A 15,651-nucleotide genomic window follows, 5' to 3' on the forward strand; every position below is an offset into this window, starting at 1 on the left:
GCGCCGCAGGGCAAGCGTGTGTCGTCTTGTGGTTCCGCTCACTTCGCGGGAGCGGGCGTGAACAAAGTGATAGCTACGCTCTCCAAAACGATCCCCTTCACGATAAAAAAGCGCCAAAATATTCTTGTTTCTTATTTGTTCTGTTCGCGCTGACGGAAAGAATCAACAAGAGTGAAAACTGTGCGAAAGAGGCTAACGACCTCCAGGTGGGTGACAGCGGAGAGTAAGTTAGTCCACGCGTCTTCAGATAGCCTGACAACACCCCCTACCTACCCCCTTTTTTTTCAAAATGAAGGCTCGAGCCTAGCCCAGGGCTGTGGTTTCAAGCCCCACCCTGCCCTGGCCCGCTATACTATTAGTCTACTGATACCGGGCTCAACCCTTCGCAGACACTTTCCGGCAGGTGTTCAAGAGGTGAATTGTTCGATGTGTCTAAGGAGACTTTTGCTACACAAGTAAAGAAGTGGCGTGCAAAAGCGCTCAAATCGTAATAATACTTAAACAAATTGGTTTCATCATCATTTATTGGCCCTTAAAGACCCCTGGGAGGGGCATTACATGAGGGGGGGGGGGGGGGGAGCGGAACATCGAACACAACAACGTAGGTCACTGTCAAACATTGTCACAATTAGTGATCAGCAGGATATATATACAAAACCTTTAAGTAAGCGTTAACAAAGTATGAAAACAACAACAGTAAACAGAGGCAAACAGAAGCAGGCAAGAATTTCTCCACTTCATGTTTTCAAATGGGATGTCAGCAACTGCCGAAACTTATATGGATCGCGTTCTATTACAATATGGTCTGGTAATGAATTCCATTCTTCCATTGCAAGAGGCAGGAATGGCTTGTTAAATGCGTTTGAAGAGCCTTGCACACGTAGAATGCTCATGGAGTTGAAGAGACGTCGTGATGTTCGGAAACGTGGAAGAAGAGAGTCCCGAAGCGAAGGAAAAGAGAAGTATATCTTATGAAATAATGACAAACGGGAGATTTTTCGTCTGTGCGTCAGAGGCTCAATGTCAAGCGATAATTTTATATTGGTAACACTGGAGTGGGTGTCGTAGTCGGATGAAATATATCGGGATGCACGGTTTTGAATGGCTTCTAGGATATCGATTAGGTAAGCCTGATGTGGATTCCAAATTGGGGAGCCAAATTCTAGTTTGGTTCGGAAGAAAGTTTTGTAAGCTAGACTGCGAATATAGGGAGGGGAGAAGTTGAGGTGCCGTCTGATGAACCTAAGGAATTTCGATGCATCAGCTGCAGTCTTCGTAATGTGCTCAGACCAGGAGAGCTTGCTGGTGATGTGAATTCCAAGGTAGTGGTATGATTCAACTTAGGAAAGGGTGGTTGAGTACAACGAATATGCGTAACTGAGGTTAGTGCGCTTGCGTGTTACCTGCATGCGTTTGCATTTGCACTCTTGTCTTCGCGATTACACAAAACTTTTGCAATGCTCAAAAAGAAAATTTTATCGGGGTCTACAGGACATTATTCGCTCTCATCGAAAAAAATTCTGGAAACTTTTAACTCCTGGCATTAGGTCATAACATTGGTTGCGATAACGGTACTGAAGTTCCATCAGACAAACGCAGTGATGTAATAAATTCTTACTTTTCTTCAGTTTTTACTAATGAACCGACCTTAGATATCCCTCCCCTATCTAAGTTTCCATTTTCACAGATGCCGCCCGTTACTATAACTACACATGGTATCATAAATCTTATCGAAAGTTTCAAGCGCCCCGGGACCAGATAATATATCATCTAATATACTGAAATGCACCAAGGACATATCAAGCCAGTTTCTGCAAATAATATTCGTACAATCGATTGCTACCGGCTCAATTCCAGACGACTGGAAGCTGAGCAAGGTAGTACCAGTTTTTAAAGCAGGTAACCGTTCTGATTCTTCTAACTACCGACCAATTTCACTAGCATGCATTGCTTGCAAACTACTAGAGCACATAATATATTCACAAGTTGCATCTCACCTTGATTCCAACAGCTTCTTTTTTCCCAACCAACACGGCTTCAGATCCGGTTACTCATGCGAAACCCAACTTTTCCATTTTACAACCAATCTTCACATAAATTTAGATTCTTTATTTCAGACGGACGTCATATATCTTGATTTCTCGAAGGCTTTCGATCGTGTACCTCATCAGCGCCTTTTAGCCAAACTTTCATGCTTGTGTCTTGATCCGCTGATACTAACAGGGATTCGTTGTTTTCTATCCGGTCGTTGTCAATTCACTGTTATCGATAACGTTCATTCGCCCACAACTGAAGTTCTTTCTGGTGTCCCACAGGGCTCGGTGCTGGGCCCACTTTTGTCTTTAATCTTCATAAACGATCTTCCTTCCAGCATTTCATCGTGCATCCGTCTTTTCGCAGATGACTCCGTCTTATACCGTCGCATAACCGCACACAATGATCAGTTGTCGCTCCAAAATGTCTTAAACAAAATTGAAAACTGGTGTTCGACATGGCTAATGAAGCTGAATGTATCTAAACACAAACAGAAGACAAGGTGAGCTGTTGATGGTGGTAAAGATTTTTTTTTTAGTAAAAAGAATGGAAAGAATTTTGCCGGCCGCGGCAGTTGCGATGATGCACCAGAGCTGCGCCCGGCGGAGGTGAAAGAGAAAGGGAGAGGATAGCGAAGAGAAGTGTAGAGGGAAGCGATAACAATAAAGGACAGAAGAGCTAGAGCTTTGCACCTGTACTATTTCCCGCTCGATTTCTCGAACAGGGGTCCTGTCTGTGAATTACCCTAAGAGCCAGATGAAAAAGGTTGCATACATGCTCAACAAACTTGCCTTACCTGTAGGTTTTTAATCAGTCAGTTTTATGCTCCGCGCAATATTATAACGATCTCGAAGCCGTAACAGTAATATCTTTTGCTGTTGTTTATTGGGCACGATTTCGTGGGTTTAGTTCATAGCCGCACTGGCCGCGTTTCAATCGAGATGACCAGCAAAAATGCTTATTTATAGCGTAGCATGTATTTGAAAATGTCGTGTCCTATACCAATACGCTCTTCTACACTGGCGCTTCTCGTAGCGGAGAGGTGTATTTTTCGGAGGCAAAGGTAGTAAATACGGGATTATGGAACAGACGCTTGCCTGTCGTGCAATCGAATGAAATTGTTCCTATGCGACTTCAATTCCCCCGTCGTCTACGACAACACAAAAACCCGAGCGCCTTCTGCCAGATCCGATGGCGTGTACACGCCGATAGCTGAAGCAGCACAAGCCAGCGTTGTACTTTTGTAGGCAAACACACACAATGAAATGAGCCTTGTGTCAAGCGTTACAACACTCTTCTAAGAATGCCGCTGAAGGACAGTACGCTGTTGGATTTTGCGCTCTTTTTTAACTTGTCCTGTGGGGTCTTTGACCCCACCTTGAGGAAACGATAACACCTTGTGCCATGGCGGTCTTTAGCCGCCCTTGCGCCATAGAAATTCACCGTCATCAACTTCTCTTGAATCAGTCAACGGAGCTAGGCGTGGGCGTACGAATTTAATTGCACCCATCTCATTGTGTGGCGCCGACTAAACTCAGTCTACAAATTGCCTTTTTGTCACTCCACGTCAACGGAGAAGTAGTAATTGTGATTCATTAATAAACCCTTGAAACACTGAAGCGCCAGGACTTCATTTCCAAGACATTCCGGGCGACTGCCGTAAAAAAAAAAAATAGTATTGTACGTAATCTTTTTCGCGTGAGGAAAATGCACCTATTCGCATTTGCGTCCAGTACATCTCCGGTAAGCTAAATGTTTCTAATGGCGGGGCGCTGCGGACGCTGTCCAAGGCGTTGGGGAAAATGGTGAGTGATTCCTTGAACGGCGCCGTCACGGTCTCAAACTGCCGAAGACCTTCTGCCTTGGAAAACGGACGAGCGCTCAAGCAGGGTCGTCATTCAAGTTGGAAGCTTCTTTAACACCCTGGCTATCGAACTAGTTAACGTTTTTTTTTTACAGTCAGTGGAGAGAGCAATGTCCACGTGGGAGCGCCTCGATGGGTTGTACACCTAGCGAGCTGTGTACGGTAAACTGCGCGCCCTGCGCGTTCCCGGATGTGCAGGGTCGGCCGGGTCTGGCTTTGGTGCGCCCTAGCCCCCGCGCACTGGCATGTACCTTGCCATTGCAATGTTATTCGTTGAAACTCGGCAAGAGCAGAAATAGTAAAGCTGCGCCCAACCACCGAAGGTTTTGAAAGGAGCAGCAAGCAAAGAAATAAGAAGAGCGCTCCGACTCTCGGCCCATTTTGAACTGGCCGGTATCTCGTGCCGTTTTCAATAAACCAGTTTTGTTTGCTAAGAAGCTCGAGTTACTGTCCCAACCGGCAACATGTCGCCGAACGAAGGGGCGAAGGTGCGAAGTGCTCTTCCTATCGCTAACCGCCGTGCAATGAACCGCGCACGCATCACACAGCAAGCGGCCTGGGTGATGCACCCGGCCGCATATCGTCCGAAGTATAGCACACGCGCGGAGGGAGCGTTCCCGTTACTGCGCGCGCTACCTGGCGATGAGACAGTGGGGTGTAGACCCCGCCTGCTGGATGTATGCACAGAGTGCTCATAACGGACACACGGTGAAGAATCGAGCTGCAAAAGAATTAAACTCGCCACTGCAGCCTGAGCCTGCACACATCCCGTTGGTACCCGAGGGCACTGTTGCAGAGCAAGAATGCTTCGCACATATCATACACAGGCTTTTGGTGTCTCACAATGTGCGACTACGCACCAAACCGTTGCTTTTAAAAACGCGTCAACATTTCCACTCGTCGAAAAGGCGGTCATGCATGCTGTTCCTTCCGGAGAGTGCGCTCAAGCGCGACCCCGCCGTCCTTTGGACCGAGCGAGCGAGGAAGCAAAGCAGCGGCGGTGGTGATTGACCCTGCTGCTGGATAGCGACTGAGCTCTCAAAGCCATGTTGTAGCATGCATATATGCCTGACCCGGCGCCTCACGACAGACTGCCAATACGACCCGTGTTACTGAAAAAGTGTGTGGCCTGTCCGTCCCGCGTGAGTTTTTTTTTTTTCTTTACAACGCCTCCACAACGACTGTATGGGTGTCGAGTAAAATAAAACGAAGCTCCACCAGCAGAAGCGCACACGCCAGGAGGAGCTCCCAAGGCGCCGGCGGACAAAAAGCGTGCACGGTCGAGAACGGGCACCGGCTTTCATTGCTTTGATTTTAGTTCATTTTGCAACATAAACATGGTGTGTGCGAGTGTGCATGCGACGTAAAGCACAAAAGCGGCTGAAAGAAGCTCTCTTCTAACGCACTGACGCCGTCGGTAAATACGCATTTCACGGCTCCTTCCGCTGCCTCAGACGACAGCGAAGGGCCGCTTTTCGCGCTCGCCGCGCATGAGGTGGCGCCACTTGTTGTAGAGCAGTGGCGCCACCATACAAGCGCATGAGGCCCACAGTTTGCTTTCGTTTATGTACAATACGACTCAGTCTATGAGAGACGCCGCAGTCAAAGGCTCCAGAAATTTCGATTACCTGTGGTTCATTAACTTGCGCTGACATCGCACAGTACACGGGCCTCTAGAATTTCGCCGCCATCGAAATTCGACCGCCGCGGAAAGAGGGGAAATGCGGCACCCTGCTCAGCCAAACAGCGCGGTGCAGCGCGAAGAGAAGCAATTATTTTAAAGCTAAATCTTTACTACTCCCCTCCGTAGCTTCTTCGCCGTGTGCGCGAGTTTTACCGTGAACCGACGAGAAAATACGTAACAGCTATGACGTCGCTCAGCCGCCGCTGCCGCCACCGAAACTAGAGCACTGCACGGGCCAAATAGTCAGGTCCCAGCCCAACCTCAGCCCGATACTCAAAGTCTGAGCCCGGCCCAGGCCCGTGGCATCAAGCCCGGGCCCGGCCAGGGCCCGCTACATTATCACTTTACTGAGCCCGAGCCAGGCCCGCCAATCTTAATGCGAGGGCCGGCACGGCTGGGGCCCGGGCTCGTTCCCGCCGCAGCTCAAGTGCTAAATTGTTCACAGAGTGCAGATAGTAGACAGTTTAAGCGTAAGCGGACAGCCGTTCGGTAAATGCGCCAACATGTTGAACTAAACCTCTCTAGTCTCATGCTACGCAAGTAAAGAAGTGGCCGGCAAAGGCGCGCGTATCTCAAGCAACACGGAAAAAAGTTGGCTTGGCTAATACAAAGAGAGAACTTTATTTTATAAACTTGCTTCCCTCGGGATCCACCTTGTGCACGCTGTAAATACATGGATTCGCGACTACCTTTCCGATAGATCAAAACATGTTGTAAATAATGCTGTTACATGCACTCTGTAGATGTTTCTTCCAGTGTACCTCAGGGGTCGGGTTTGGGGTTTTTGTTGTTTTTAATTAATATTAATGATACTGTCGAGAACATTTCCTGCAACTACCCTTTTACGCAGACGACTGCGTCGTGTACAGCCCCAATAGTCACCGAATATGATGTTCGCACCCTACAGCAAAATCTAGACAGCATCCATCAATGGTTCATCAAGTGGAAAATGGCGCTTAATTCAAATAAATGTAAATATATTGCTTTTAAACAAAAACGTAACCGCATAAACCTTATGTACTGTTCAAATTGTACTCCTTTGGAGAAATTTTCCGAATTTAAGTACCTCGGTGTGTATTTCAGAGAGGAACCCACATTGAATATGTCATAGGCAAAGCATCCAGAGTGTTAAATTTCTTCCGGCGTAATTTCCATAAAGCCCCAACAAATATAAAAGACTTGTTGTACCTCACACACTTAAAACCTATTCATGAATATGCTGCGCAGTGTGAGATGCATGTATGATTACATTATCGGATGGTTTAGAACGCGTACAGAACCATGCAGCCCGTTTTGTCTCCAATGATTGCGACTTTCAACACAGCGTTTCAGCAATAAAGGAATATTTTATTTATTTTATATATGTTCTTTATTTACAGAATACTGGGGACACTGAGTCCAAGCAGGGTGGGCGAACAAGCGATTCAAACTACAAAAAAAAAACACAACACTTCAAAACACAACACAATATAGCAATAAGTGGCTGAAACTCATGGTACAATGGTTTAATTAGCTGATTCCAATCTATTACTGTGCGTGGAAAGAACGAAAACTTGTGTCTGTTCTAGCGAATATAGGTGTTAAGAGAACTGGGATGGTGTTGACGAGTTTGTCTAGTTGGTTTCTTAGTTTGTCAAGTTTGTTATGTAATAAGAGAGAAATAAATTCTAACGTAAGCTTTCTTCTCCGATGTCCAAGTGGTTAAATTTTATTAATCTCTATTAAAGTGGTTGGGGAGTCAGCCCTTGCATATTTATTATCAGTAAACCTGACAGCTCTTCTTTGTATCCTTTCCAGATTTTTTACGTTAGATTTAGTATACGGGTCCCACACTATGCATGCATATTCGAGTTTAGGTCTAATTATTGAAGAATAACAAAGTAGCTTAATGTTAGAAGGGGCATTTTTTAGTTTATGTCTTAAGCAGTAAAATTTTCGAAATGCAGCAGAGCTGATATTGCTTACGTGCAAGTTCCACGCTAGATTGCTACTAATGCTTACTCCTAGGTGTTTGTAGTTGGATGCTTGTTGAAGAGGGGGAGAGCCTAATTTAAATGTGTACCTATGACGTATGGTTTTTCGGGTTATCGGCATATAAACACTTTTATCATCATTCAGAACCATGCCCCAACGTTCGCACCATTTCACAACGTTGTTTAAAGCATTGTCCAGGTCACTTTCATCTTCATTATTTGTAACTTCTCTGCATAGAATACAATCGTCAGCGAACAATGGAATATGAACTGGCGGGTTAACAGCGTGAATAATGTCATTCACATACAAGAGGAGAAGCAGAGGGCCCAAAACGCTTACTTGGGGAACATCGGATGAAACTGTAAGAGAGCCCGAACGTTTTCCAGCCAACTGTTAGCGGTCTTTTAAGTATGCAGTAACCCATGTTACAAAAATATCAGGAATGCCAATTTCTTTCATTTTGAAAATTAATTTATCATGAAACACTTTATGAAATGCCTTGCTGTAAAAAATATTGCATCAATTTGGCCTTTATTATCTATACAGAAAGGAAATGAATTTATTATTGTAATATGCTGTGTTACCGCCGAGAATCCTTTTCTGAACCCGTGCTGGAAGCTGGTTAGCACGAGATTTTTTTCTAATTATTCGTTCATGCAGTGTGCAACTATAGGCTCAAATGGCTTACTCCCCGGAGACGTCAATGATATGGGACGGTAGCTCTGCAGAAGAAGACGGTCTGCTTTTTTATAAACTGGAACAATTCGGGCTGTCGTCCAGTCATCACGTATTTTGCCTATTGACACTGAAGCGCGAAAAGTTATCACAAGGAATTCGGACAGTTTCAGCATAGCGTCGCAAGAATGTCTTTGGAATATTGTCAGGTGTACATGATGTTTTGGTTTTAAGGTTCAGTAACATAGAAAATACACCAGGGTAAGAAATAAAAATCACTTCGGCGGGATAATACACTCGGCTGTTGTCGTTAAATGTGCTCGGGGCAGAAAATACACCTTCAACGTAACTATAAAATGCTGAGCAATAATAGCCTTTGGATCACATACCGTAGTGTTGTTCACCAAAATTTGTGTCACTGTGTTCTTTTTTTTTCACTCATATAAATCCAGAACTTCGTTGGCTCGGTTTTTACGAAGTTTTGAAGGGATGTGTTGAAGAAATAATCTTCTGAATCACGCAAGGCACATGCTAGATTGTCCAGCAGTTCCTTCAGCACTTCAGGATCTGCGTGTTTCTTCTTGTAACATTTTACCCTTCGCATCTGTTGAATTACATTACGTGTCATCCATGGGGTTTCCTTTCTTTCCTTTTTGTGCGTGCTTCGTGCAAAAGTTTTGATACAATACAAACAGATTTTTTTTTAAAACTATCCCAGAGTGCGCAGAGATCGGCATCGTCGAAATAAACAAGGCAGGTTTCCAGATGTTCGACGACAGATGCGTCATTGCCACTCGAATAATCTTTAAAATAACGTGGCGATGGGTGTTTCTTTTTTGTTTGCCGTACTAGAGGATATGATTCACTAACCAAGTGGCGGTCAGATAACCCTGGTTCTACATAAACAGTAAAATTTACGATGTCGCGAGGAACGAACAGCAAATCTAACAACGAATCCATGGAACCGACTTTACGGGTTGGTTCCTGAACTATTAAACAAAGTTTTCTGCCCAGCTGGACAGTTTCACACATAGGCATTCAATATCTTGTACGCCATCTTGCAAAACGGCCCCAATTTGTTTGTTTATTAGGGCCACAACTAACTTCACTGTCTTACCGAAATACAGTGTAAGGAGGAGGGAAAACGTCCTCATAATTCACATCACTGTAAAGCCATGTCTCATTGATCACTGTAACGTGCGCATCATGGTGTAATAGTGTTATTTCGAGCACGCCGGTCTTATTAACTAAACTAGGCGTGTTAATGTTTATTACGCGCAGATGTTTGCTCTGATCTTGCAAATCTCGTCATGCCTTGTCCTGCTGGTCTACTCTCTTATCCGAGTGGACTATCTTTACGCCTTTGTTTTGTGATTCATCCAGAAAAACATGTATATCCACTTTTAGCTTGTCATCAATAAGGGTGACCTTTTTTTATCCCTCCATTCTTTCGCGCTATCCCAAAGGAATTTTCGTTTCATCAGCGCAGATTTAGAATAATCATTCTGAATTGATATTCCTGAGCCCTTTAGCTTTGTGACATTTTCGATTATTGTCTCTCTTCCTATAAAATTATGTAAATAGAGAATAACAGGGCGTTTCTCGTTCTTACGCCCTAACCTATGATTGCGCCCGATAGATTGGCAACTGACTTGTAGGTTATCCTCGAAAATTTCTATGATTATTTTATTTTTGAGCGCAGCTTCTATTTCGTCAAGTTCCTCAGTAATATCGTGAATGATTAGACTGGACCGTTTGCTTCGGTCTTCGAGATCGGTCAGCTTCTTAGCTTGAAAACCCATTACATTCTCTATTGATTTCAAGGTTGTGTGTATTTCCAGGGGCTGCTCGGTGAAGGTTGATGTTTCGTTCAGCTTTTTCTCCATTCTTTTTATTAGGCTCTGCAGATCACTCACCATATTTGAACTCTTAACCAGCACTGCTTTCATTTTGCGGATTTCGGCTTGAATTGACAGCTGGTCGTCTAATATTTGTTCAATAACTTCCTATTGAGTCGGTCCAGGATTCGTTTCGATATCGGCGCAAAGGAGCAACTTGCAATCAATAAAACATTCACATGCCAAGGCAAGACATCGGCGCGGGCACGGCTGGACCACAACACCCCGGCAATCACTTCTCAGTAATAGTCGCATGCGCAGTAAACTAGAAATCTTCTATCACATCTATTTCAGCAAAACCGGAAATGATAAACCTGCCACAGTATTTATCTGCATGTAGTGATCATGCTTTTAAGATGTCATATCTCTTCGGAACAAACTCCCCAAAAATGTCGTTGACTGTACATCTGGGGAAGCGTTTCGTGCTTTTATTCGTGCTTTTATTCATAGAATCACTTAATCTTAATGTTGTACCATTCATATACGCGTGTGTGTGTCTGATTTTTCTGTATTTTATGGCTGTTCCGTGTGTTGTATGAATGTCTAATCACCTGATTATAGCACTTATAATGCTTGATTTCGTTGTACGTTCCCCCTGCAATAATGCCTTCGGACGCTGCAGGTGTCTGTGAATAAATAAAGAAAAATAAGGTGGGTGCGTCCGCTTGGCTTTTTGAACAGTGATCTTGTATGTGCACAGCCGCGAACTTACGAGAGTCAAATGAAAAAAGCTGCATAAACGCGGAATAAAGTTCGCATAACGTCTAGATTTTTAATCAGTCATTTCTAACCGCCCGCGATGTCTGAATGTTAAAACATGCTTAAATTTGATCCTTAGCAATGATATTTCTTTTTTTAATGGGAACGATTTCGTGGGCTAAATTATAGCCTCACTGGGCTCGTTTATATGGCGACGAAAAGTAATAGCGCCTGTTTACTGGGTAGTAAGTGTTTTTAGACCCGCTAGGCCCTAAACCAATATGCTCTTCTCTAAGGCGTTTCTCGTAGCGTGGAGAGGTGGTGTTGGGGAGGCGAAGGCAGACAGTCGAAGATTATCTTCGAACAGTCGACAGCTGCCCCTCGGTAGTCGAATGAAGGCTCTTCTCTAACGCTTCTCGTGAGATTTCACTTGTCCATTCATGAGCGGCAACACAAAAATGAGCACATGAGTAGCGCCTTTCGACACATTTGACCGCGTGTGCTGCTGGTAGCTCAACGTAAAGGGGACCGTGTACTTTCGGTAGGCGAGCGCATTCGAGCAATGAGCCGTCAATCAGTCGTTGGAAAGCTCCAATAAGAGCTTCGCTTAGTGTAGTAGTAGCAATGGTTTACTTAAAAGTAAATGAAAAAAAAACCGAAGGTAAAGAATGTTGCCGGCCGAGGAAATTGGTATCTAATATGTTAAGCACGTGAGCTGCAGCCGGCGGAGGTGAAAGGGAAAGGGAGAGGATAGCGAGGAGAAGTATAGAGTGGAGCGATAGCAAGACATGACTGGCGAGAGCACGCTTAGTGTAGCCCGCTGCTGTATTTTGCAGATTTATATTTTTATCTTTTGTATCGTGCAATGCGGCAAGGCGTGCGCATCCGAAATTCTTTGGGCATAGCACAGTGAGTCACGCTGATTAAAGTCGGTCTACAAATGAGCTGAGCTTTCTCTCAGTCCGCGTGAGCAAAAGGAAATGTAATAGCATTGGTTCACTAATAAACCACTGGAAAGATTTTAGCTCCACGATTCTTTCAGTTCCGAGATGTTTCGAGGAACCGTTGAAAAAAAAAATCATTACTTGTATTTTTCGTGTGAGGAACAGGAACATAGCAGATGCCGATGTCAGCGAAGAAGTGGCCGGATTCTTCTCGATTAAAAGCAAACTGGTTTATTCAAACTTAAGCTTGCAAGATCAAAACGAACTGGGTCATTAATGCGTAGGAGGTTCGGAGGATCTTCAGAGCGTCTGAGGACCTCGCTGACGCGTCTCGTTTCGTCGGCGTCTCTCGTTCGTCTGCCCCGGAAAATGCTCTCGCTCGAATGTTGGAGTCTCGCAGCGCGCCTGTCGAGGGCTCGAGTTACGCCGTTGTTCTTCGCTTGCGTGATGCTGAGTCTCGGGAGATTTAGGAGCACGGATGCGGGCGCGGGAAGCCGTCATGATCGCGTGGTTTATGGGGAACGGAGTCGAATGTCCTAGGCCACGGGGTTTGTGCTTGGACAGGCTTCAGAATGGCTCGAGAGCCATGGCTTGGAGAGTCAGCGTGACTCGAGAGCAGTGCCCCCCCCCCCCTCCCCCTAGGCGTTGTTCCGCTCAGCGCTCACCTCGTGAGCCGGGAAGAGAGTCGGATGCGGGGCGCCTCGTGATCGCTGCGCAGGACCGTTAAGTGCCTTGTGCTGGCGTGTTGGGTCCGCGTGGCGTGTAAGTAAAGGGACCGCTAACACCAAAAATAAGTAAGCGCTCCGAGTAGTCTTTTGCTCAATTAACACCATGGCCCTATTTCATCAGTCATTTGCAGAACACCCTAAGTGTATTTCACCCTACAGTAATGAATCAAAAGCCGTACACAGCCCCTCTATGTACGGGCCCGAACACGGCACCAGCCCGGCCCGGTTCCAGCCCAGGCCCGTGACTTCAAGCCCGGCCCAGGCCCGGCAAAACAGCACAGTTTCCGGTCCGGCTCAAGCAGGCCCGAGCCCGTGCAGTGCTCTAGCCGAAACCGAGCGCTCGACTCTGCCTAGTCACGTGACATCCGCGACACCACTCAACAGCAGCTACGCCGCAGCCGTGCGCTCGCAATCTAGATATACTCCGCTGACTCTGCCAGCGGATTGCAACGGTGCCAGCGGATTACAGCAGCTCTCGGCAATTAAATGGCGGCAGTCGTCATGGATGATCCAGGCGAGACGCCTTGTCAACTGTCTGCGTCTCAGAAGACCGCCGCCGAAGAACTAAACGTCAGTCACTACCACCAAGAAACAACCAAGGCCAGCCAAGCTTTACCACGCTTAACTTCATGACTTTCAAGCTTTTGCTTTGGTTACTGAGGTTTATGCGGTTTAAACCTTTCTATTATATATATATATATATATATATATATATATATATATATATATATATATATATATATATATATATATATATATATATATATATATATATATAAAGAAATGAGGGGCTCGTTTGACAAACTTAGGGCGCAGGGGCTCCCTAAGAGGGGCGCTGGTGAACACTCTCAAGGTTCGCTTACACCCACTAAACAAAAATACCCCCGAGAGCAGCAGATTGGACAGCCGTCGCCGTAGCTCAGTTGGTAGAGTACCGGACGCGATATTCGGAGGTCGTGGGTTCGGATCCCACGGGCGGCATGGTTTTTTTTTCTGCTGCTTTATAAGTAATTTCCTTTAAGCGATAGATTAATATAAGTATTATTATCCCACTAATCAGCACTACACATTAAAAAAATTAAACATTATGGTTTATATATATGTGTGTGTGTGTGTGTGTGTGTGTGTGTGTGTGTGTGTGTGTGTGTGTGTGTGTGTGTGTGTGTGTGTGTGTGTGTGTGTGTGTGTGTGTGTGTGTGTGTGTGTGTGTGTGTGTGTGTGTGTGTGTGTGTGTGTGTGTGTGTGTGTGTGTGTGTGTGTGTGTGTGTGTGTGTGTGTGTGTGTGTGTGTGTGTGTGTGTGTGTGTGTGTGTGTGTGTGTGTGTGTGTGTGTGTGTGTGTGTGTGTGTGTGTGTGTGTGTGTGCGCGTGCGCGTGCGCGTGTGCGTGTGCGTGTGCGTGTGCGTGTGTGCGTGTGCGTGTGTGTGTGTGTGTGTGTGTGTGTGTGTGTGTGTCTATAGATACATAAATATATGAAGGAAGCCAACAGTCACCGAAACCATATATATATATATATATATATATATATATATATATATATATGAAAACAATTTTTTTGCTATGTTGCTATTTTCTTTCGGGGTGTATCTGGCTCACAGATTCAAGGGGAAGGGTGGTGTGGGAGACGGATCGTGGTGCCGCTACCTTGACGTACCGCTTACTCCTTCAGCCATTACCTGTATCTCTCGAGGTGGAGCTAGAAAGGGGCACTCAACTGCTATGGGTGGGCTGTGAAAAGTATACGTAGTTTTTACAGCCTTCCTGGCGGGCGCCACCTTTGGCTCCAGAAAGTGCGGTGAAAGCATAGGTGTTTCCCTATCCCGCTAATCGCTAACCAGTTTCTGGGGTACACTGCGGAAGCTAGCCTGTGGGACCGAAGATGGCAGCCCTCACGTCACGTCTTCTTAAAAAAAAAACAAAATTATGGTATTTTTGCGCATGTTATTAACTGCATTCCAGTTTCTTAACGCCTAGCTGTAGCCGCGCAATGATCAACCATTTCTTCGAGTATCGAAGCGTACTCGCTTGCTTTGCATTACCTCGTCCCTGCTGATGTCAGTGTAGAATACTTTACAGGGAACTGCATCATGAAGGCATCACCAACGTATTAAGACGCTGCTCAAGCGCATAAAAAATTTTGAGGCGTATAGTTGTAGTGGGGGGGGCCTATTGCTTTATTCTAATAAATGCGATGAACTGCGAATAAAAAGTACCGAGACGCGACACTGTTTTTTCTTTGCTGTTCATTGTGTTTGCGAGATGCTTTGAGAGGATCGGATTGGGTTAGGAGCAGGGGATAAAGTATAACCGTGAACACATAAGGAACCTTCGATTTGCTGTGAACATAACTCGGGGTTGGGGGAAGAATTACTCATAGTTGAACGCCTATAGAAACTCAGAACAAAAGGTTGAAAGTAAAATTTAAAGAGAATAAAACAAATTTTCAACTGCTCGTGAAGGGTAGAACAGTTGGCGATAGGCAACAAGGTGCTATATATGGTCAGGGGTACGTGACAGCTGGTCGGGACAACAGGCGGGAAATCGCTAGCAGAATATGAATGAAGAGTGAGCTCCATGTGCCCGAAGAAGAGAGCAACGCGACGAGGCAGGGCGGCGACGTAGCGGCAAGCGACGTGCAAGCGGCCTCGTTGCTTGACCAACCGAGCATAGAAAACACGACCCTAACCTGTTCTCTTTTTATCTCTCTCATAATTCTGTGGGCGTGGCTCATAGCCAGGGCTAAAGGAACATTTTCTCTGTGGCATCAGTATAGCGGCAGCGGCGATGACCAAGCTGGCGTGCTTGAGCGGACGAAGACATTTCACGGAGTCACGGGGAGGTGTGCTTTCTTTCGGTGCCTGCGCACTCTCTCTTAGCAAAAACACCCCCTTAAAGGGAGTTACCGCAGTCTGCTTGTGAGAAAACTATAATATCCAAGCGGGAATATGCACCGCGAGTGATTCTGCACGTATATACAGTTTGTGCTGTTGAGATGGGCCAACTCGGGCCTTTCCCAGGAGACCAAGGTGAAGGGGGATGAGCCATACAGAAGAAACGACGCGGCAAGGACTGGCGCCGTCGGCAGCAGAGGCGGAAGCAGAGCCGACGGCGGCGGCGTCAAGTGTGCGAGTCTGCCCTCGCGTCGCCGGACGG

Source organism: Amblyomma americanum, chromosome 6 (genome assembly GCF_052857255.1).
Source record: "Amblyomma americanum isolate KBUSLIRL-KWMA chromosome 6, ASM5285725v1, whole genome shotgun sequence".
Classification (NCBI taxonomy): Eukaryota; Metazoa; Arthropoda; class Arachnida; order Ixodida; family Ixodidae; genus Amblyomma; species Amblyomma americanum.